This window comes from Ammospiza nelsoni, chromosome 32 (genome assembly GCF_027579445.1).
Source record: "Ammospiza nelsoni isolate bAmmNel1 chromosome 32, bAmmNel1.pri, whole genome shotgun sequence".
Lineage (NCBI taxonomy): Eukaryota > Metazoa > Chordata > Aves > Passeriformes > Passerellidae > Ammospiza > Ammospiza nelsoni.
The window spans coordinates 232,350-254,701 of NC_080664.1; the positions used below are offsets into that span (position 1 = coordinate 232,350).

Genomic DNA, 22,352 nt, shown 5'->3' on the forward strand with positions numbered 1-22,352 from the left:
CTGCTGAGAGGTGGGTCTGACAGCTGCTCCTTGTGTGCATAAAGACACAGAAAGCACACAGTCCTGAGGAAGGGAAAGTTGGATGTTAATTGGCTCCGAGTGACTTCTGGTGCCAGGAATGCTCAGTATGGGATGATGCTGGGGATGTAAATGGCAGGAGAGAATTAATTGCATATTGTGAGTGAGGAAGGACTATGGTGCTCAGAAATGAGTTTAGCTTGTTTTGTTGGTTTTCTGGTAATTTTTCTAATTTGGGTTAATTTTGTGGTAGTGATTATGCCTAAATATTGTTCTAAGTCTGAAATTAGTACTGTGGTTATCTGTTGAAAAAGTTCTTAGTCTCTTATCAGGTTTTTTTTGTATATATATATTTGTATATATTTATTTAATTTAAATAAATATAAGTAAAAAAATATGATACAGAAAATATATATCTATTATTATATTAGAAGGTATTCTCTCTAATATATATAATATCTATGAATAAAATAAATAAAAATATCCATATAAATATCATTAAATTTTGAAAAATAAATTTACTTTCTAAATTTTAAATCTGGTTCAAATAAAGGGGTGTCCTTGGTTTTTATTTGGTTAGAGGCAGGAGTTTTATTTTAAATAATATAAGTAATATAGAAATGTGGATCTTAAGATAGAAATATATAATAAATATATAAAGAGAAATTGCTAAAGTATGAATATAAATTTATATATAAATATATGTAAGTAATAGGAAGAGTTGTAGTATAGAATATAAATAACATTATATGGGAATATAAATATAAAAATATGTAAATATAGTTTAAAAGAAAGGGAATGTTTTGGCTTTTATTTAAGTAGAGGCAGGGGTTTTATTTTGAATATTATAAGTGTTAGAGAAGTAAAAATCTTGACGCAGAAATATTTAATCAATGCATAAAAATATGTATAAAAATATATAAATATCTACTCGCATCAGATGTAATATAGAATATAAATTTATTTATAACTTGACATTGGTAAAGATAAATGTATTAGTAAGCAATAGACATTAATATACATTATAAATACAAATATGAATATAAAAATCAGACATAAGGATAAAACATATTTAAATATTTTTTAAAAGAAAGGGTTGGGGTCTTTTTTATTATTGGGTTAGAGGCAGGGTTTTTATTTTAAATAATATGAATGTAGATATTATTGTTATATATTTCTAAATATTGAGATATAAAATCAAGATATAAATATATATATATAAACACAAAATTTAAGTAAATATAAATAATAGGAAGAGATGTAATGGAGAATACAAATAAGAGTATACATTAGTATACATTTTAAATGTAAAAGTGAATATGAACCTGAAAAACAGAATTTTAAAAAATATTTAAATACAGTTGAGAAGACTGAGGTTCTTTTTGGCTTTAATGTGGGTAGAGGCAGGGGTTTTATTTTAAATAATGTAAGTGTTACAGATGTAAAAATCCTAACACAGAAAGATATAATAAATATATAAAGATATGAATAAAAGTATATAAAAATATAAGTAATAGGAACACATGTAACATAGAATATAAATTTATAAATAAATCGCTAAATATAAATGCAAAATCGATCATACATCAGTAAACATTTTAAATATAAATTTGAAAAATGTTTTTTTTAAAAAATTAAATACAGTTGAGATGAAAGGGGGTTTTATTTGCCATGTATGGGGTAGAGGCAGGGGTTTTATTTTGAGTACTGTGAGTGTTACAGAAGTAAAAATCCTAACAGAAATATATACTTACTATGTAAAAATATGTATAAACATATAAAAATAAATTTAAGTTTTAGGGATATATGCAATATGGAATAGAAATGTATTCATAAAAACAAATGTATAAATGGACAGTGTACATCAATATACATTGTAAATAGAAATGTGAATATTAATATGAAAAAAATATTTTTTTAAATATTTAATTTTTTTTTTAAAGAAATTGTTGAGGTTTTGTTTTGTTTTGTTCTATTAGATTAGAGGCAGAAGTTTTTTTTTTCCTCTTCCCGGTTGTTTTGGGGCATTTATTTCAGAGCAGTTTTCGGCGGGGATCGCCCCTGTTCTTTTTTGCCGTCTTCGCTGCCCGCAGCCCCGAGGCGCGCTGCGCCCCCGGCTGGGGCGGGCGGCAGTGCTGCCGCCTTGTGGGCAGAGCGCGGTACTGCAGCCCTGCGCCGAGAGGCCGCCACCTTGGGAGTGGCGCGTCGCGGATGTCGCGGACTTTTGGTTGACCTTCTCAACAGGGCGGCGAAAAGGGCGGGGAAGTGGAGGACCGGGGTGGGTGTCACTGGACTGCCTGCATGGAATACCGACCCCGGCGCGGCCCCGGTGGTATTTTCTGTGACGTTTCAAGTGTACCCGACACATGCTGTGGTCTCAGCGGCGCCGCGGGCGGGCGTATTTCGGCGGGTTTGTGACAGGCATGTGGGGAAACGCCTCGCTGTGCCGGGGTCCTCTGACAGCCGCTTTCCCGCCCTGAGGGAGCCGAGCCGGGCCGAATTGTTCCGAAGAGCCGAAGAGCCGAGTGTGGGCGAAAACAGCCGAGTTTCCCCGAAGAGCCGAGTGTAGCCGAAAACAGCCGAGTTTCACCGAAGAGCCGAGTGTGGCCGAAAATAGCCGAGTTTCACCGAAGAGCCGAGTGTGGCCGAACACAGCCGACTTGAGACGAAGAGCCGAGTGTAGCCGAACACAGCCGACTTGAGACGAAGAGCCGATGATAGCCGAGTGTAACCGATAGCCGACTGTAGCCGACATTGGCCGCATTTAGACAAAGAGCCGAATATGACCGACTTTAGCCCAACCGGGCCGAGTTCAGCCGAAGAGCCGGAAAAGCCGAATTTAGACGAAAAGCCGAACCGAAACGATTTTACACCTAAGCCGAACCAAGCCTAATTTAGCCGAGTTTATTTAAACAGAACCGAACGACGCCGCAGCACTCTGCCTGCAGAGCGCCGGTGCAGACGGCAGGGGGCGGTGTATAAAGCGAGTATAAAATATCAACTGTATATAAGAAGGAATAAAAAGCTCTGTGTCATGTGCAGCAGTAGAAAATTTCAGGCTCCCAGGGAATAAATAGTTTTCTTTCAATCATTATAGTTTTGGGTTTTTTTTTTACTCCCAGGTAGCCTGAAAGTTACTACTGCTGCTTTTTGATTCTAAAGCTAGGAAGGAAAACCAAGATTACAAATACAAGAAAAAGAAAGGGAAAGGGAAAGGGAAGGGGAAAAAAAGGAAAGGAAAGGAAAGAAAGCAGGAGAGCAGAAGGGAAGGGAAGGGAAAGGGGTGAAAAACAGCGTTAAAAAAAGAAAAAGAGTTGGAGGGGAAAAGAGAGGGCATTCGGGAGGAGCGGTCCTGCCTCAGGTCCTTCCCCGCCCTGGGGCGAAGGACCCGTTTGATGCCCGGGAGGGACTGCAGCTCCCGGTGGCGGGGGACGGAGCCGTGGCTGTCAGCCCGAGACTCCAACTCCCGGCAGGCCCTGCTGCCGGCGCGGCGTGTGACGCAACGGCTATCGCGGCACATGAGTGGCTACCAGCCCGAGACTCCAACTCCCGGCAGGCCCTGCTGCCGGCGCGACGTGTGCCGCAACGGCCGACGCTGCCCGGGATTGTTCTCTAAATCGGCAGTAAATACAGCTGAGTAAAATTAGCTTGGTTTTCTTCCTTCTTTTTTAACTGAATTGTTTTTATTAAAAATACTATTTGAATATGTAGAAAAAGTGGGGATGTCCTGTACTATATCCTAGCTTTTCTTGTTTATAGGGTGCTCAGAAAACATGCGTCCCTTAGAGTCCCTCAGAAAGGTTCTCAGTGCGATCTCTACCAAGGTATGTATTTACTAATAAGTGATCCCTTTAGATATTTGCCTGTGTACCTTTTCCTGTAATTCAGAGCTTGCGTTCTGTGGGTTTTATGATAAACCTGTAAAATATGTAAGAATGCTTTTGCAAGTCTGAATCGTTGAAGGCAGCAGTAAGTGGATTTAGAGCCTGTTCTTGACCAGACAACGGGAAAAAGTGTGACTTTGATGCTGAACTTGTTTTTTTCATTTTTCATTTGACTTGTCTGGAATGATTTAGGAATAGAGAGAGCTAGAAAAAGAGAGAAATGGAATTGATTATGGAGCACTCCTCAAATGCTCACCACGATTCAGTGTAGAGCCGAAGTGAAGGGTGATGGAACAGAGCTCTGTGCTTTAGAAGGAAATAAATTTAAACCTGACCTCCGCACAGAGTCTCACTAACTTCTTTTGTTTTAAAATACAAAATATTATTAGGAAGTGTTGGAAGTTAGTGTTTTGGGAAAGAAACGGCAGTTCCACAGAACATTCCATTTAACAGAGGCTCTGGGAACGATTCATGTTGTAACTGCTGTCACTGCAATCAGTTGGTGGTTCAGCCTTGAAATGTGCACTTGCCCTTCTATAAAGCACTGTTTTGTTTGCCTTTCAGTGCTATGAGTCTTGATAAATTGGAGAAGAGCCCAAGAGAAATTTTTCATCCCTTGATATAAAAGGTAGGAAGTGACTTTTTTTGGTTTGGTTCTTTTTCTTTATTATTTCCTGGAAATAAAAGTAATTAAGTATAGGTACTACTGGTTTGTTTCTTCCAGTAGCAGATGATAACAATAGCAGTAGTAACAGTAAAAATAATAATAGAAATAATAATAATAGCAATGTAATACTACCTAAACTGTCTTTATCCATTGAACTGGCCATTTCAAATCAAAACTTCTAAACACAAATCAAACCATCATCCTCGTAGAATCTTTCACAGCAGTGGGCTATAGATCCTGGTTTTGTTGACAGGATTTATTGGTTCTGGAATAGCAAGAGGGAAGTACAAGCCTAACTACTTCTAGCTCACAGACCCATCCAGTGAATACTGCTTTGTGTTTTGGTGGGCTTGTGATGACTTTGAAATCAATTGCTCATTCCAGTAAAAAAAATTAATGTTTTTTTGAACCTGACAGCAGAAATAACTTTAGGCACCAACTTAATAATAACAGATCACCAATTTAAGTTCATAATTTTATGCTGTACTATCAAAGTTTAAAGGTAAATTTTTACTTATTAGGAGATGGTATAAAGTGTATGTTCCAATGTGTTGGATGTATGCAAAGGTACATACGTACCCGAAAGTCCTTAGAGGAAACAAATTTTTACGTCTGCTGTTTGATTGTTTATCATACAATATTTGGTTTTATTTCCCAGGGATCGGTGAATTTTAACTTTGGAGTCCTCTGTGCTAAGGATGCTCAGCCTACAGATGATGAAATGTTCAGTAATGGTGAGTTTTTCACCTTCTCTTTAATTGCTATGCTGATCTGAATAAGAAAAAAACAAAAGCAAGAGAAAAAAAAAGGATGGTTTATTATTTTTTACGCTGTTATGTTTGTTTCCTCAGTATTTGCTGCAGCTCTGCGAACCCAAGCTTTGGGTTCCTTCTGTCCCACTGGGAGTTGCCCAGTTTGGTTGCATCTGGTGAAATTCACCCTGAGACCTTACAGAGCTAGCTCAAACTACGTGAGAGCCATTTGCAGTTCTCTCCAGACACCTGGAGAATGGGTGATGTTTCTGAGGGTCTGGCAAGTATACTTGTATCAAAACTCAGTCTGTGAAATTTCTGGGGAAAACCCTTCTGTGTCCTGAAGGGTTCAAACTCTGGTGAGGATCCAGTTATCAGGTGCTCACCTGGATGGTTCCAGCTCTTAAAGTGAACACTTGTACTCTTACCCTGTAGTTTACATCTATTGTATTTTTGTTATTTTGCAAGATTTTACGGCTTTGCAAAATATTGTGCATTTCACTCTTTGGAACCTCTCAGATCGTTCTTTGGTGCAGCACCACCTCATGGGACACTTGGCTGCCGTCCTGAAGGGGTCGGTCGCTAGAATTGTAAATCCTGGAGAGTTTGTAAGTCTTCTGTCCCCAGGGAGGTACCATGCTTTGTTTACTTTTGTTCTGTTTGTTAGGCGCTGCTTCTCATTGGAAGTATGAATTTCAAACTACCCTGTTCTTATTTTAACTGTTTTCCTGGTTCTCTCCCTACGGCAGGGAAAGACTCTCGTATCCTTGTCGTCGGGCTCGGTGCTGTCCAAGAAGATGCAGAGACTAAAAAAATCATAAGAAGCAAAATATGACTGCAGGGAAAACAAGCTGGAGAGAACAAAAGGTGATATTGTTATCCTTACCCTGTATTAGAAACATTCGCTGTGCTTTGATGCTGGCAGCTGCCAGGGGCTTGTTAGCTCTTTGTAGGCAGGTGTAGGTGTTCACTTGTAGGTTTTTTCTCTGGACAAGTCAATTCAAACTTTGCTAAGCTTATATTTGCAAATTACTCTCTAGCACAGTCCAGCATGACATTTTTGAATGTTGTAAAAATACCATGTTACTTGGAAATTGCTAATGATGAGAAGCTTTAGGGAAAAATAAGATGTCAGGGTTGGGAGATGTGAGAAGAATTTTGAGGGGATGTTAGACTGAAATAAAGCACACTTGAAGCTGGACTGGCACGCTGGCAGATCCCCTATTAAACAGTAGCGCTGAGATTAGGCTGGGGGTTGCCCATTGTTTCTGTAGAAATAAATGTTTTCTGGTCTTCAGAGGTAAGCTGCTTTGAAAAGCTGGAAGGCACAGCATAGTGACAATCCGTGTGCTTCGCATTAAAAATAGATTTCAGAAGGGTCCTAGGCTTTTGTCTTTTCCTAGAAGTCGATGTAATCCTATTGAGGAGTTTTTAATTCTGTGCTGCCATGTCATCGATCAGGGCCCTGTCGTACTAATCATCATACAGATGCAAAACAAAAAATCAGACCCTGTCCCGACCACTTAGAGCCCAGAACACGATTTCCTCAGGCTGCCATTTGTGTGCCATCGGTACTCACCATGGAAGCGAGCTGGGGATTGTTGCACCCGTTGGGAACAAACCGCTTCTCGTCACACAGAAATGGAATTGGGACGACGCCTCAGCCAGCCTCTCTCTCCTGAATCTGCAGCAGAGCAGTTCCAGTCCATGCGGGCAATCCAGTTCCTGACGATCTGAGCGCACGGAGCAGCGCTCAGCTGCTGTGGGGGGCTCAGGGAGGGCAGAGTGTGCATTGTCATCTTCCTGAACCTACAGACGCGAATCAAAGTGAGAAGCCACAGGGTGGAAATCAGTCGCATATATGCTAAATAAAACTTGCAGGTTTTTTTTAAGAATTGTTTTTGCTTGTTCTTTGTTGTGCTTCTGTGCTTAGAAAACCTCCCTTTACAATCAGTTCAATTCATCAATTGAACCTTTGTTTGCAGACTCTCACTGAGCAGAATTTGTTGCAGACTCAGTGCACGCTGTGCAGGCCTCCCGGGAGTGTGAGGAGCTCATGTGTGCTACTTTTTGCTTTAGGACGCTCTGAGGTATTTATTCCTTTTGGGATACATGATGAGAATTCCCAAGAGAGGTAGTTATAAGGTATGACATCGGGAAAAAGCCTGTGTGGTTGGAATGTTGTTGCTGTCAAAAGTTAATTTTTTCTTAGCCAGTAGTTAGCTTTTTGCTTTATTTTTGTGGTATCAATATTTTATTGTTTAAAAAATTCCTTCAAAATAACTTCAGTGGTCGCCCACCAGTACCTTGTTCAGATTTGCCTATTTGCTTGTAGCTGAAATGTTCACATCTTGTTTATCATTCTATTTAAGAAACTGCTGCCCAGCCAACTAATAACTGAATATCCATCTGTCTAGGACACGGGGAGAGGATTTAGGTAATGTCTTTATTTTCAGAAAAAAGTTCCAGTGTAGTTTCTAAATAGAGGAGAAGGGGGTGAAGACTCGGGGCTCTGATGCCGTTGGGGCACCCCAAGGTCCCCAGGAGAGGGGGCCCCACTGCGGTGCAGGAGCAGGTGTGTTCTCATGTAATATTGAACAAATTATAAATATAAATATGAAAATTATAAACATGAAAATATTTTTAAAATACTTAAATAAAGCGGGTTTTCTTTATTGGTCAATAGGCAGGGTTTTGATTGTAAAAATTATAAATGCAAATAATATAAAGGTAGAAATCTAAGTTTAGAATTATATAATAAATACATACAGATAAATATAAAAATTTAAAATATCAGAAAAAATTAGTTGTAGCAGTAGATATTATACATAATTTAAATAATGATTTAAATCTATTTTAAAATTATATATAATATATCATTATTAATGTAATACATCCAAAGAAACGATAAATTAAAATATGAATGTATAATTATACAAAGTATAAATAAAAAATATTTCAGTATCCTTTAAAAGAAGGGTTTTTTTATTTATTTGGTTAGAGACGGGGTTTTTATTTGGAATAATGGAAGTATTATAGAAGTATAAAATTAAATATAGAAATATACAGTCAATATAGAAAGATATTTGTAAAAACACGAGCGAACGACGCCTCTTTCGGCCGAACCAAGGCGAGACCGGCGGAACCTGACGGCCTCGAGCGAACCGAGGCCAGGCTTGCGAGGCTGCCTGAACGGAGCCGAGCTCAGCCGAACCGAGCCCGCTGCTCTCGTGCGCGCTAATTAGCGCGAGTGCGGTCACTGCCCAATGAGCTCCTGTGCCACGCCGCGCTCCCGATCGTGTCCGTGCGATGGCCGGGCCGCCCGCGGGACGCGGCAGCAGGAGAGCCCCGAGCCGGGCGAGTTTAACGTGAGGCGGCGCCGCTTGCCCGCCGTCAGGGAGCCGAGCCGAGGCGAGCTCAGCCGAACGCGGAGAGAGCGGCTCCGAGTTGGGCCGAAGCGAGCCGAGCCGCGCCGAGGGCAGAGAGCGGCTCCGAGTTCGACCGAAGCGAGCCGAGCCGCGCCGGGCGCAGAGAGCGGCTCCGAGTTCGGCCGAAGCGAGCCGAGCCGCGCCGGGCGCACAGAGCGGCTCCGAGTTCGGCCGAAGCGAGCCGAGGCGCGCCGAGCGCAGAGAGCGGCTCCGAGTTCGGCCGAAGCGAGCCGAGCCGTGCCGAAGGGTCGAGTCCAGCCGAATGCAGATGACAATGGCCGAGTTTAGCCGATTAGAGCCGAGTTTAGCCGAGCAGCTGTGAGCCTTGCACGCTTGAGGTGAGCGTGCATCGTTGCCGGCCTGGGATTGAGTGAAATGCACTAAGGAAACCAGCTCTGGGGAGGGAGGCAGGGAAATCCTCTCTTAACGTTTACCAATTCGTCCGTCAAACTCATCACGGCAGGACAGAGTGAAGACTGAAAGTGTAAGAAGATGTGGAGGGAAACAGAGAATCTGGCAGGAGCATCGAACGCACAAGTGCACGAATTTTGCTTTTTGCTTGGATGTAAACTCAGAAGTTGTAAGGAATTTGGGAAGGAGAAGGGACATTTCAGAAGGAGAAGAAGTTGTTGTTGGAGTCCTGGCAAAAGCTTTAAAAAAAAAAAAAAAGTGGTTTCTTTTTTCTTCACTATTATATTCTTTGGTGGTATATGGTGTGCTGTTTTATTTCTTGGTGTTATTAGCTCTGTGTAAATTGTTTATTGAGTCAAGCTAACTTTGCTTGGGTTGTTTTGTATTTGAGGTAGGATCAATTTCAAGAGGTTTCTTTCACAGACTTCTGATAGGTATTACTGGGATTTTGGTTTTGTTTACTGTATGCATAGAGATTTGGTAGGGCCAGCTGGGCTGCTGGAGTTTTGGGTGTGAATTTATTAGATGGCTTTTGTTAAACACAGAATAATTATGTAAGGTAACAGCAAATTACCCAATTACCCAATTGATCTAGCTATATAACCTTACCACAAAGTTTTATATCTTGCCAGTTTTCTGTTCTTCTGCTCCAAGTAGTTGTTGCAAAAAAAGAAAGCACTGTTACTTTTCTGAAAAGTTTTCTTCTATAACAAGCCCTTTACTGCCCTTGAATGTGAGTCAGAGGAGCCAAACAGCTGCAGCTGCTCTGAGGGCTTGGTGGGATTCGCCCCCTCCCTTTTCCTGGGTGCCATGGGAACGAGAGGCGGGCACAATCAGGGGTATATTAACCCCAGCCGTGGCTGAGGGGCTTCATTCCCTCTCTGGGATGTGCTGGGTTAAGAGCTCTCCTCATTTCAGTGAAGAGGCTTTTTCAGCCCGTCTCAGCATCTTTTCAGCAGGTGTTTCTGGGCATCTAAAGCACAGAGGCTTGGAAGATTCTGTGAAGAAAACAGCATGGAATACAGGGAGTATTTAGGTTTGTGATTTTGGGTTTTGTGTTTAGGAGTGGTAAGGTGCTTTTGTAATTTTTAGTTTTGCTCTGGTTGTTTTTTTGGTTGGATTTCTTTTGGTGGAATTTTTGGTTTTTTTTGGTTTTCATTTTGGGGTTTTTAGTTGGTTTTTGTGGGGGTTTTGGATTTTTTGATGTTTTCTGTGGTTTTTTTGTTTCTGTGGGGAGTTAGGTGTTTTGGGATTTATTGTTTGTGTGGGTTTTGTTTGTTTGGTTTTTTTTCTTTGTTTGTTTTTGGGATTGGTTTTGTTGGGTTTTTTTTGTTTTGTTTTTTTTTTTTTTAATTGAGGAGTGCAACTCCCTGAAATTCCAAGCTGTGTCAAGCACAACATTTTATTCAGCAGATTGATCATGTCACAAGAGGGATCCGCCCAAGGTCCAAGATGATGTTTGAGATTGAGGCTTCAGGTGAGTTGAGGATTGTGATTGGGAGAGGGAGGGTGAGCAGTTAGGAGTTCTTGGGAGGGAGTTTGCAGGCAGCAGGGTGAGAAAGGGTCTTTATTTGTTTATTTGAGGCCTCCCCCACACAAGGCTTCTCAGAAGCCTAGCAGAGGCATTCCCATGTCTTACAGCACACAAGGTCATCCACTGCACTCAGAGGAATGCCATTTAACTTTGCCTTTCTCTAACCCAGGTGCCACTCCTAATGAAGGCCTTGGAATCATGATGAAGCTGGAGCCTGAAGGAGCCAGGCACAATCAGGAGAGGGCAAGTAGCTGCCTTGGTGGGATTTGGCCCACATAACTCTGGACTCATACTTTGGTTTTGGTTTTCTTTATTGTAGCTCACCGAGAGGCTCACAGGCCATCACGAGGCCCTCCGAGGCAGACTCATTTCAGGTGCAACGTGGATTCCCATCACCGATCATCCAAAAGATAAGTTGAGGGCCTTGGCCTGGAGATGAGAGAATAGTGGGTTGGGAGTTCTTGGGGCAGATTTGAAAATTGGCAGCCGGAAAAGCAATCTTCTCCAAGGGCCTCTTAGGACAGCTAAAGGGAGAGGCTCTCCTTTTGATGGCAGCTTTCAGGCGGGCAGTGCAGAACAGCTCCGGTCTGTGTTGTGTTGTCCAGTGTTCTGTGTTCCCTAGTGTGTCTTTGGGGTCCCTTTTGCCTTCTCCCCTCGAGACCCTCACCACAAGCATGATGTGTCGTGTTTCATGTCCCCCCTGTTTGCCACGTTCTGTGTCACGGGTGTGTGCACACATTTTTTGCCGGAGCTGTTCTGCCCTGCCGCATGGCCTGCTGCAGTAGGACAAACCGTGGGGCGTTGGAATTTGTAATGCTGGCTGTACTTGGGCTCTAGATGCTATTCCTAGATTGACATAAGGTGTTTGCACCTTTTGAGTTATCCTGGTGGTGTTTGGCATATGTTGTAACTTTCTTTCAGGTGCAGACGCATTCCATGTGTGGCAGGGGGTCAGAGTTAGGAGGTGTCGGGCCTTCTTAGGAGTGCGGTGAGTAGCTGAGTGGTGGGGTTTTGGCCAATGCGGTGCCAAGATCAGGGACTGATGTTTGGTTCTCTTTAATACAGCTGTCTGAGAGACACCAGCCTGGTGCCAGCAGGACCTTCCCAGCTGACGAGGTGGCCTTTCTTTGCACCTGACAGGGACCAGCATCCCCAGATGTCTGAGAGATAAGTAGAGGGCTGTGACCCACAGAGGGGATGAAAGCAGGGTGCTGGTTTGGGAATTCCTGGGAGGGGGTTTTGAGTCCAGTTTTGGGGGGGGGGGGTGTGGTGTGTTCATGAAGTGGCCCCTTAGGCCCCATAAAAGCCAAGTCTCACGTTTGATTGCAGTGCTGAGGTGTGCAGCAGGGCAGAGCAGTCCCGGTGTGTCTCGTGTCACTTCTCTATTGTGCATTATGTGTTGTTTGTGTATGCCATATCTTTCACTTAGGGGGGCCTGTGAGAAACCCTGGCATCATTGTTAGCCTCTGTGATCTCTGCACTCCTTGGCCTGGCGCCCAGGCCACAGAACTTTTGACTAGGGAGCTCAGACAAGCATCAGACTCTCTTCTCTCTTTGGAAGCATCCAGTCAGACGTCTTTTCAGGTCTTGTTCTGAGCTGTATGGACAGCTGTGCCCCACCTGGATCCATTATGGTGGATTAGGACTTGTAATATTACAAGGTTAGGTAGAGGATTTTGACTGTAGGATTCCTAGGCATCAGTCTTTGCTGTTCTTGGAATAAATCATTCAGTAATCATCTTCTTCCTCCAGGGTTCTCTGAGCCTCATCAGCTCACCATCGGTCTCAGCTCGCTCATCTCCTTTTGCATTCTCTCAGTCCTTGCAGCCGTTTTCCTTGCCAAGAGATTTCTGTTCCTGTTGTGTCCCCGTTGTCTGTCCTATCCTGTGTCATGGCTCTCAGCACACATTTGTGCCGGAGCTGCTCTGCCCTGCTGCACAGCCTGGTGCGATAGGAGAAGTCCCAGGGACTTGGAGTTTGTAATGTGGGGTGTAGTTGGACTCTAGATGGGATTTGTAGATGGGCACATCATATCTGGAGCTCATCAGTTATCCTGCCACAGTGTGACTCTTGTCCTAACTTTTTTTTCAGGTTCAGATGGATTAAATGTGTGCCAGAGGGCCCCATGCCAGGTGTGGGGATTCTCCTGAGTAGGTGAGGCCCCATTTGCCTCTGCAGCAGACTCTGTTACACCTCTCAACTGACTCTGTTACACTGCTGTTCTTTGTCTTTCTTTTAGGAAGTAAATCTGGATGCCAGCAGTCAACGTGAGCAGTGGAGAGAATTGGTTGTTATTGCTCAGCTCTCAAGCACAACAATTTTTCAGCAGATTCATCGTGTCACAAGAGGGATCTGCCCAGTGTCAAGGATGATGTTTGAGATTGAGGCTTCAGGTGAGTTGAGGATGGTTACTGGGAGAGGGAGGGTGAGCAGGCATCCAGTTAGGAGTTCTTGAGAGGGGGTTTGCAGGCAGCAGGGTGAGAAAGGGTCTTTATTTGTTTATTTGAGAGCCCCTCCCAAGGTGTCTCAGAAGCCTAGCAGAGGCATTCCCATGGCTTACAGCATACAAGGTGATCCACTGCACTCAGAGGAATGCCATTTAACTTTGTCTTTCTGTAACCCAGGTGCCACTGCTAATAAAGGCCACAGCCTTGGAATCAGGATGAAGCTGGAGCCTGAAGGAGCCAGGCACACTCAGGAGAGGGCAAGTAGCTGACTTGCAGGGATTTGGCCCACATAACTCTGGACTCACTCTTTGATTTTGGTTTTCTTGATTGCAGCTGACCGAGAGGCTCACAGGCCGTCACAGAGCCCTCCAAGGCAGACTCATTTCAGGTGCAATGTGGATTCCATTCACCGATCATCCAAAAGATAAGTCGGGGGCCACAGCCTGGAGATGGTGGAGTAGCAGGTTGGGAGTTTTTGGGACAGATTCAAAAATGAGCAGAGAGGAAAGCAATCTTCTCCAAAGGCCTTTTAGGACAGCTAAAGGGAGAGGCTCTACTTTTGATGGCAGCTTTCAGGCGGGCAGTGCAGAACAGCTCCGGTCTGTCGTGTTTTCCGGTGTGCTGTGTTCCCTAGCGTGTCTTTGGGGTCCCTTTTGCCTTTTCCCCTCGAGGCCCTCACCACAAGCATGATGTGTCGTGTTTCATGTCCCCCCTGTTTGTCACTTTCTGTGTCACGGGTGTGTGCACACATTTTTTGCCGGAGCTGTTCTGCCCTGCCGCATGGCCTCCTGCAGTAGGACGAACCATAGGGAGGGGGAATTTGTAATGTGGGCTGTACTTGGGCTCTAGATGTTGTTCCTAGATTGACATAAGATGTTTGCAGCTTGTGAGTAACCCTGGTGGTGTTTGACATATGTTCTAACTTTCTTTCAGGTGCAGATGCATTCCACGTGTGGCAGAGGGTCAGGGTTAGGAGGTGCCGGGCCTTCTTAGGAGCGCGGTGAGTAGCAGAGCGGTGGGGTTTTGGCCAATGCGGTGCCAAGATCAGGCCCTGATGTTTGGTTCTCTTTAATCTAGCTGTCTGAGAGACACCAGCCCGGTGCCAGCAGGACCTTCCCAGCTGACGAGGTGGCCTTTCTTTGCACCTGACACAGACTGGCATCCCCAGATGTCTGAGAGATAAGTAGAGGGCTGCGACCCACAGTGGGGATGAAGGCATGGTGCTTGTTTGGGAATTCCTGGGAGGGGTTTTTGAGTCCAGTTTGAGCGGGGGGTATTCATTAAACGGCTCGTTAGGCCCCATGAAAGCCAAGTCTCACTTTTGATCACAGTGCTGAGGTGTGCAGGGCAGAGCAGTCCCCGTGTGCATCGTGTCACTTGTCTGTTGTGCATTGTGTGTTGTTTGTGTATCTCCTATCTTCTACCTTAGGCCTTTGAGGGCCCTGTCAGTACCCCTGGCATCATTGTTAGCGTCTGTAATCTCTGCATTCCCTGGTCTGGCACCCGGGCCACAGAGCTTTTGACTCGCGAGCTCAGACAGGCATCAGACTCTCTTCTCTCTTTGGAAGCATCCAGTCAGATGTCTTTTCAGGTCTTGTTCTGAGCTGTATGGACAGCTGTGCCCCACCTGGATCCATTATGGTGGATTAGGACTTGTAATATTACGAGGTTAGGTAGAGGATTTTGACTGTAGGATTCCTAGGCATCCGTCTTTGCTGTTCTTGGAATAAATCATTCAGTAATCATCTTCTTCCTCCAGGGTTCTCTGAGCCTCATCAGCTCACCATCGGTCTCAGCTCGCTCATCTCCTTTTGCATTCTCTCAGTCCTTGCAGCCATTTTCCTTGCCAAGAAATTTCTGTCTGTGTCTTGTGCCTATTGTTTGTCACGTCCTGTCCTGTGTCACGAGTGTCTGCACACTTTTGGGATGGGGCTGCTCTGCCGTGCTGCACAGCCTGGTGCGATAGGAGAAGTCTTGGAGACTTGGAGTTTGTAATGTGGGGTGTAGTTGGACTCTAGATGGGATTTGTAGATGGACACAGGACATCTGGAGCTCATCAGTTATCCTGCCACAGTGTGACTCTTGTCCTAACTTTTTTTTCAGATTCAGATGGATTAAATGTGTGCCAGAGGGCCCCATCCCGGGTGAGGGGATTGCCCCGAGCCGGTGAGGCCCCATTTGTCTCTGCAGCAGAAGTGTGTATGGTGAGTGTGTTACAGCTCTGTTCTTTGTCTTTCTTTTCAGGATGTCAATCTGGATGCCAGCAGTCAAGGTGAGCAGTGGACAGAACTGGCTGTTATTGCTCAGCTCTCAAGCACAACAATTTTTCAGCAGATTCATCGTGTCACAAGAGGGATCTTCCCAGTGTCAAGGATGATGTTTGAGATTGAGGCTTCAGGTGAGTTGAGGATGGTGCCTGGGAGAGGGAGGGTGATCAGGTATCCAGTTTAGGAGTTCTTAGGAGGGGGTTTGCAAGCAGCAGGGTGAGAAAGGGTGTTTATTTGAGGGCACCCCACACAAGGCTGAGAAGCCTAGCAGAGGCATTGCCATGTCTTAGGGCACACAAGGTGATCCACTGCACTCAGAGGAATGCCATTTAACTTTGTCTTTCTGTAACCCAGGTGCCACTCCTAATGAAGGCCACAGCCTTGGAATCAGGATGAAGCTGGAGCCTGAAGGAGCCAGGCACACTCAGGAGAGGGCAAGTAGCTGCCTTGGTGGGATTTGGCCCACATAACTCTGGACTCATACTTTGGTTTTGGTTTTCTTTATTGCAGCTGACCGAGAGGCTCACAGGCCATCACAGAGCCCTCCAAGGCAGACTCATTTCAGGTGCAGCGTGGATTCCCCTCACCGATCATCTAAAAGATAAGTCGGGGGCCGCGGTCTGGAGATGAGACGATGGGAGAGTATCAGGTTGGCAGTTCTTTGGCCAGATTTAAAAATTGGCAGTGGGGAAAGCAATCTTCTCCAAAGGCCTCTTAGGACAGCTAAAGGGAGAGGCTCTACTTTTGATGGCAGCTTTCAGGCGGGCAGTGCAGAACAGCTCCAGTCTGTATCCTGTTGTCCGGTGTGCTGTGTTCCCTAGTGTGTCTTTGGGGTCCCTTTTGCCTTCTCCCCTCGAGACCCTCACCACAAGCATGATGTGTTGTGTTTCATGTCCCCCTGTTTGTCACTTTCTGTGTCACGGGTGTGTGCACAGATTTGTGCCGGAGCTGTTCTGCCCTGCCGCATGGCCTGCTGCAATAAGACGAACCATAGGGAGGGGGAATTTGTAATGTTGGCTGTACTTGGGCTCTAGATGCTATTCCTAGATTGACATAAGGTGTTTGCAGCTTGTGAGTAACCCTGGTGGTGTTTGACATATGTTCTAACTTTCTTTCAGGTGCAGATGCATTCCACGTGTGGCAGAGGGTCAGGGTTAGGAGGTGCCGGGCCTTCTTAGGAGCGCGGTGAGTAGCAGAGCGGTGGGGTTTTGGCCAATGCGGTGCCAAGATCAGGCACTGATGTTTGGTTCTCTTTACTCTAGCTGTCTCAGAGACACCAGCCCGGTGCCAGCAGGACCTTCCCGTTTGACAAGGTGAGCTTTCTTTGTACCCGAGACCCGCATCCCCAGCTGTATGAGAGATAAGTAGAGGGCTACGACCCACAGTGGGGATGAAGTCATGGTGCTGTTTCGGGAAATACTGGGTGGAGTTTTTGATTCAGCTTTGGAGGTGGGGGATGTTCATGAGGTGGCCCCTTAGGCCTCATAAAAGCAAAGTCTCACTTTTGATCACAGTGTGGAGGTGTGCAGGGCAGAGCAGTCCCGGTGTGTCTCGTGTCACTTGTCTGTTGTGCATTATGTGTTGTTTGTGTATCCCATGTCTTTTACCTTTGGAGGGCCCTGTCAGTACCCCTGGCATCATTGTTAGCATCTCTGATCTCTGCATTCCCTGGCCCGGCACCCAGGCCATATATGAGTTTCTGATACCTGTCTGAGCTCCCCAGTCAAAAGTTACCTCTTTGGAAGCATCCAGTCAGATTTCTTGTCAGGTCTAGTTCTGAGCTGTATGGACAGCTATGCCCCACCTGGATCCATTGTGGTGGATTAGGACTTGTAATAATATGAGGTTAGGTACAGCATTCTGACCGTAGGATTCCTAGGCATCCATCTTTGCTGTTCTTGGAATTAATCATTCAGTTATCATCTTCGTCCCCCAGGGTTTTCTGAGCCTCATCAGCTCACCATCGGTCTCAGCTCACTCATCTCCTTTTGCATTCTCTCAGTCCTTGCAGCCATTTTCCTTGCCAAGAGATTTCTTTTCCTGTTGTGTCCCCTGTTGTTGTCTGTCCTGTCTGTCCTGTGTCACGGGTGTCTGCACACATTTGGGATGGGGCTGCTCTGCCGTGCTGCACAGCCTGGTGCGATAGGAGAAGTCTTGGAGACTTGGAATGTGTAATGTGGGGTGTAGTTGGACACTAGATGGGATCTGTGGATGGGCACAGGGCATCTGGAGCTCATCAGTTATCCTACAAGAGTGTGACTCTTGTCCTAACTTTTTTTTCAGATTCAGATGGATTAAATGTGTGCCAGAGGGCCCCATCCCGGGTGAGGGGATTGCCCCGAGCCGGTGAGGCCCCATTTGTCTCTGCAGCAGAAGTGTGTATGGTGAGTGTGTTACAGCTCTGTTCTTTGTCTTTCTTTTCAGAAAGTCAATCTGGATGCCAGCAGTCAAGGTGAGCAGTGGAGAGAATTGGCTGTTATTGCTCAGCTCTCAAGCACAACAATTTTTCAGCAGATTCATCGTGTCACAAGAGGGATTTGCCCTGTGTCAAGGATGATGTTTGAGATTGAGGCTTCAGGTGAGTTGAGGATGGTGCCTGGGCGAGGGAGGGTGATCAGGTATCCAGTTTAGGATTTCTTGGGAGCGGGTTTGCAAGCAGCAGGGTGAGAAAGGGTGTTTATTTGAGGGCCCCCCCACACAAAGCTGTTCAGAAGCCTAGCAGAGGCATTCCCATGGCTTACAGCATACAAGGTGATCCACTGCACTCAGAGGAATGCCATTTAACTTTGTCTTTCTGTAACCCAGGTGCCACTGCTAATAAAGGCCACAGCCTTGGAATCAGGATGAAGCTGGAGCCTGAAGGAGCCAGGCACACTCAGGAGAGGGCAAGTAGCTGACTTGCAGGGATTTGGCCCACATAACTCTGGACTCATACTTTGGTTTTGGTTTTCTTGATTGCAGCTGACCGAGAGGCTCACAGGCCGTCACAGAGCCCTCCAAGGCAGACTCATTTCAGGTGCAGCGTGGATTCCCCTCACCGATCATCCAAAAGATAAGTCGGGGGCCACGGTCTGGAGATGGTGGAGTAGCAGATTGGGAGTTCTTGGGACAGATTCAAAAATGAGCAGAGGGGAAAGCAATCTTCTCCAAAGGCCTCTTAGGACAGCTAAAGGGAGAGGCTCTACTTTTGATGGCAGCTTTCAGGCGGGCAATGCAGAACAGCTCCGGTCTGTGTCGTGTTGTCCGGTGTGCCGTGCTCCCTAGTGTGTCTTTGGGGTCCCTTTTGCCTTTTCCCCTCGAGGCCCTCACCACAAGCATGATGTGTCGTGTTTCATGTCCCCCCTGTTTGTCACTTTCTGTGTCACGGGTGTGTGCACACATTTTTTGCCGGAGCTGTTCTGCCCTGCCGCATGGCCTGCTGCAATAGGACAAGCCTTGGGGAGTTGAAATTTGTAATGTGGGCTGTACTTGGGCTCTAGATGTTGTTCCTAGATTGACATAAGGTGTTTGCAGCTTTTGAGTTATCCTGGTGGTGTTTGGCATATGTTGTAACTTTCTTTCAGGTGCAGACGCATTCCACGTGTGGCAGGGGGTCAGAGTTAGGAGGTGTCGGGCCTTCTTAGGAGCGCGGTGAGTAGCAGAGTGATGGGGTTTTGGCCGATGCGGTGCCAAGTTCAGGCACTGATGTTTGGTTCTCTTTAATCTAGCTGTCTGAGAGACACCAGCCCGGTGCCAGCAGGACCTTCCCATCTGATGAGGTGGCCTTTCTTTGCACCTGACAGGGACCAGCATCCCCAGCTGTATGAGAGATAAGTAGAGGGCCGTGACCCACAGAGGGGCTGAAAGCACGGTGCTGGTTTGGGGATTACAGGGAGGGGGTTTTGAGTCCAGTTTGGAGGTGGGGGGGTGTTAATGAAGTGGCCCCTTAGGCCCCATAGAAGCCAAGTCTCACTTTTGATCACAGTGCTGAGGTGTGCAGCAGGGCAGAGCAGTCCCGGTGTGTCTCGTGTCACTTGTCTGTTGTGAATTGTGTGTTGTTTGTGTATCCCATGTCTTTTACCTTAGGGGTGCCTGTCATTAATCTTGGCATCATTGTTAGCATCTGTGATCTCTGCATTCCCTGGCCTGGCACCCAGGCCACAGAACTTTTGACTGGGGAGCTCAGACAGGCGTCAGACTCTCTTCTGTCTTTGGAAGCATCGCATCTGATGTCTTGTCAGGTCTCGGTCTGGGCTGTATGGACAGCTATGCCCCCACCTGGATCCATTTTGGTGGATTAGGACTTGGCGTAATATGAGGTTAGGTAGAGGATTCTGACCGTAGGATTCCTAGGCATCCATCTTTGCAGTTCTTAGAAGAAATCATTCAGTTATCATCTTCTTCCTTCGGGGTTCTCTGAGCCTCATCAGCTCACCATCAGTTTGAACTCGGTCATCTCCTTTTGCATTCTCTCAGTCCTTGCAGCCATTTTCCTTGCCTAGAATTTTCTGTCTGTGTTGTGTCCCCGTTGTCTGTCCTGTCCTGTCCATCCTGTGTCACGGCTGTCAGCACACATTTGTGCCCAAGCTGCTCTGCCCTGCCGCATAGCCTGGTGCAATAGGAGAGGGCCCGGGGATTTGTAATGTGCAGTGTGGGGTGTAGTTGGACTCTAGATGGGATTTGTAGATGGACACAGGATATCTGGAGCTCTTCAGTTCTCATTGAACCGTCTGACTGTTGTCCTAACTTTTTTTTCAGATGCACCTCCTCAGATGACTGCAGTAGTTGTGTAGGTTCCTTCTTCTGAAAGGGAATAGGGCGCAAGAATTCATCTTCCAGAGAATTTTTGCAAGTCCTGGCTTGTATTGTATCTGCCTATGGTGGCTTATGTTCTATGTACCTATACATCTGTCTTCTATTGGATTTTGGGTAGAAAATTTATCAGTCCAGAGAGGAGACAAGTCCTAGCTGTCAGATAGCCACTCGTTGACCCTTCCTGTCGTCTCACAGGTCCCCGAGGCTGCTGATTTCCCCAGGATCTGCCATTTTACCTCAAGGAGCGGCAGCCAGAAGATGTGTCACAGCACGTTCTTCAGCATCTCGAGTAAGGGCCGCAGTGAGCATTTAAGTGGAAAGATTGTGTGAGCGTGTGTGAGAGCACGTGGCTGTGTCTGTCTGTGTCTGCTCGTTTCTGCGTGTGTGAGTGCATGCTGACTGGATTTAACCTTGTGTGTGTGACTTTTGCTTTCCAGGTTTTGCGACTCCTTGTTAAATTTAGAATAAAAAATCCCCAGCCGGGTTGTATTGCATGAACTGACATGATATGTACCGATTTTGGCTTAAAACCCAGAAAACCAGACGAAGATGAGCAGGAAAAAACCAGAAAAAAACCACATGATGGACAAGAAAAAAACCCAGAAAAAGCCCAGGATGGGCAAGAAAGCAACGAGAAAAAAACCCCAGAAAATAATCCCAGATGGGCAAGAAAAAAACGTAGAAAAACCCCAGAAAATCACCCAAGATGGGCAAGAAAAAAACCCAGAAAAAAACCCAAAAAAAAAAACTCTGAGATGGGCAAGAAGAAAACCAGAAAAAAGTCTGAAGATGGGCAAGAAAAAACCCAGAAAAAACCCCCAAGATGGACAAGAAATAACCCAGAAAAAAATTCGAAGAAGGGCAAGAAAAGACCCAGAAAACACCCAGAAAAAAATCGCAACCCAAGTATAAATATAGAAATGTTTGTCAAGTATATGCAAATATATAAAGAAATGTTAAATTATTTGAAATATAAAATAACATAAATATAACATTTATACAGTATTACTTGTGTTATGGATCATATTGATTTTTATTTATTTCCTATAATACACTACAATATTTATAACAAATGATAGATATGATAGATGTAAAATTGATATATGTTATACCAGATTGATATACTCTAGGTTTTTTTAAGTAGTTTAAAATAAAGGGGATTTTTTTTTTATTTGGCAAAAGCAGGTGTTTTAGTATAAACATTATAAATACAAATAATATAAAGGTAGAAATCTAAGAATAGAAATAGATCATAAATAGCTGAAGGTTAATATAAAAATTAAAAATGTAAGAAAAAATAAGTTGTAGCAGTAGATATGGTACATAATTAGGAAAATAATTTATCTCTTATTTGAATAGGATACATGTTACACATAATGATTAATATAATACTTAAGTATAAACTGCAAATATAAATGTGAATGTAGTCATGAGCGCTATAAATATAAAAATATTTCAATGTAGTTTAAAAGAATAGAGCTTTTTTGTATTTATTTAGTTAGGATGGGATTTGTATTTTAAATAGTGAAAGCATGATAGAAATGTAATTTTAGACATAGAAATATGCAATCAATGTGGAAAGATATTTATAAAAGCACAAAATATAAGTAAATATAAATAATAGAAATAGAATAATGTTATATAAATTACATGCTACATCAATGTCCACTATAGCTATGCATGTGAATATAAATACGAAAAATGGAAATAAAAAATTTATTTAAACATGGCTTTAAAGCAAGGGGCCTTGTTTGATTCTGGTGGGGTAAGAGGCAGGTTTTTGGCATTTATTTCAGAGCAGTTTTTGGCGGGGGTCGCCCCTGTTCTTTTTTGCCACCTTGCCTGCCCGCAGCCCCGAGGCGCGCTGCGCCCCCGGCTGGGGCGGGCGGCAGTGCTGCCGCCTTGTGGGCAGAGCGCGGTACTGCAGCCCTGCGCCGAGAGGCCGCCACCTTGGGAGTGGCGCGTCGCGGATGTCGCGGACTTTTGGTTGACCTTCTCAACAGGGCGGCGAAAAGGGCGGGGAAGTGGAGGACCGGGGTGGGTGTCACTGGACTGCCTGCATGGAATACCGACCCCGGCGCGGCCCCGGTGGTATTTTCTGTGACGTTTCAAGTGTACCCGACACATGCTGTGGTCTCAGCGGCGCCGCG

General features: G+C 45.0%; 2 long non-coding RNA genes across 3 annotated transcripts; both read left to right on the forward strand.

The window, feature by feature from the left end:
- The first annotated feature begins 3,622 nt into the window (after positions 1–3,622).
- Positions 3,623–7,216, forward strand: LOC132085850 (uncharacterized). Of its 2 annotated transcripts, none has more exons than XR_009420284.1 (5): positions 3,623–3,842; positions 4,467–4,530; positions 5,228–5,303; positions 5,421–6,188; positions 6,783–7,216. It is a non-coding gene; the product is annotated as an uncharacterized LOC132085850 (long non-coding RNA). The 2 variants fall into 2 exon arrangements; XR_009420285.1 differs by having other exon boundaries at positions 6,071–6,188.
- A 12,919-nt stretch (positions 7,217–20,135) lies between these two features.
- LOC132085843 (uncharacterized) lies at positions 20,136–21,207 on the forward strand. Its single transcript, XR_009420280.1, has 2 exons — positions 20,136–20,491; positions 20,640–21,207. It is a non-coding gene; the product is annotated as an uncharacterized LOC132085843 (long non-coding RNA).
- Positions 21,208–22,352: the final 1,145 nt, after the last annotated feature.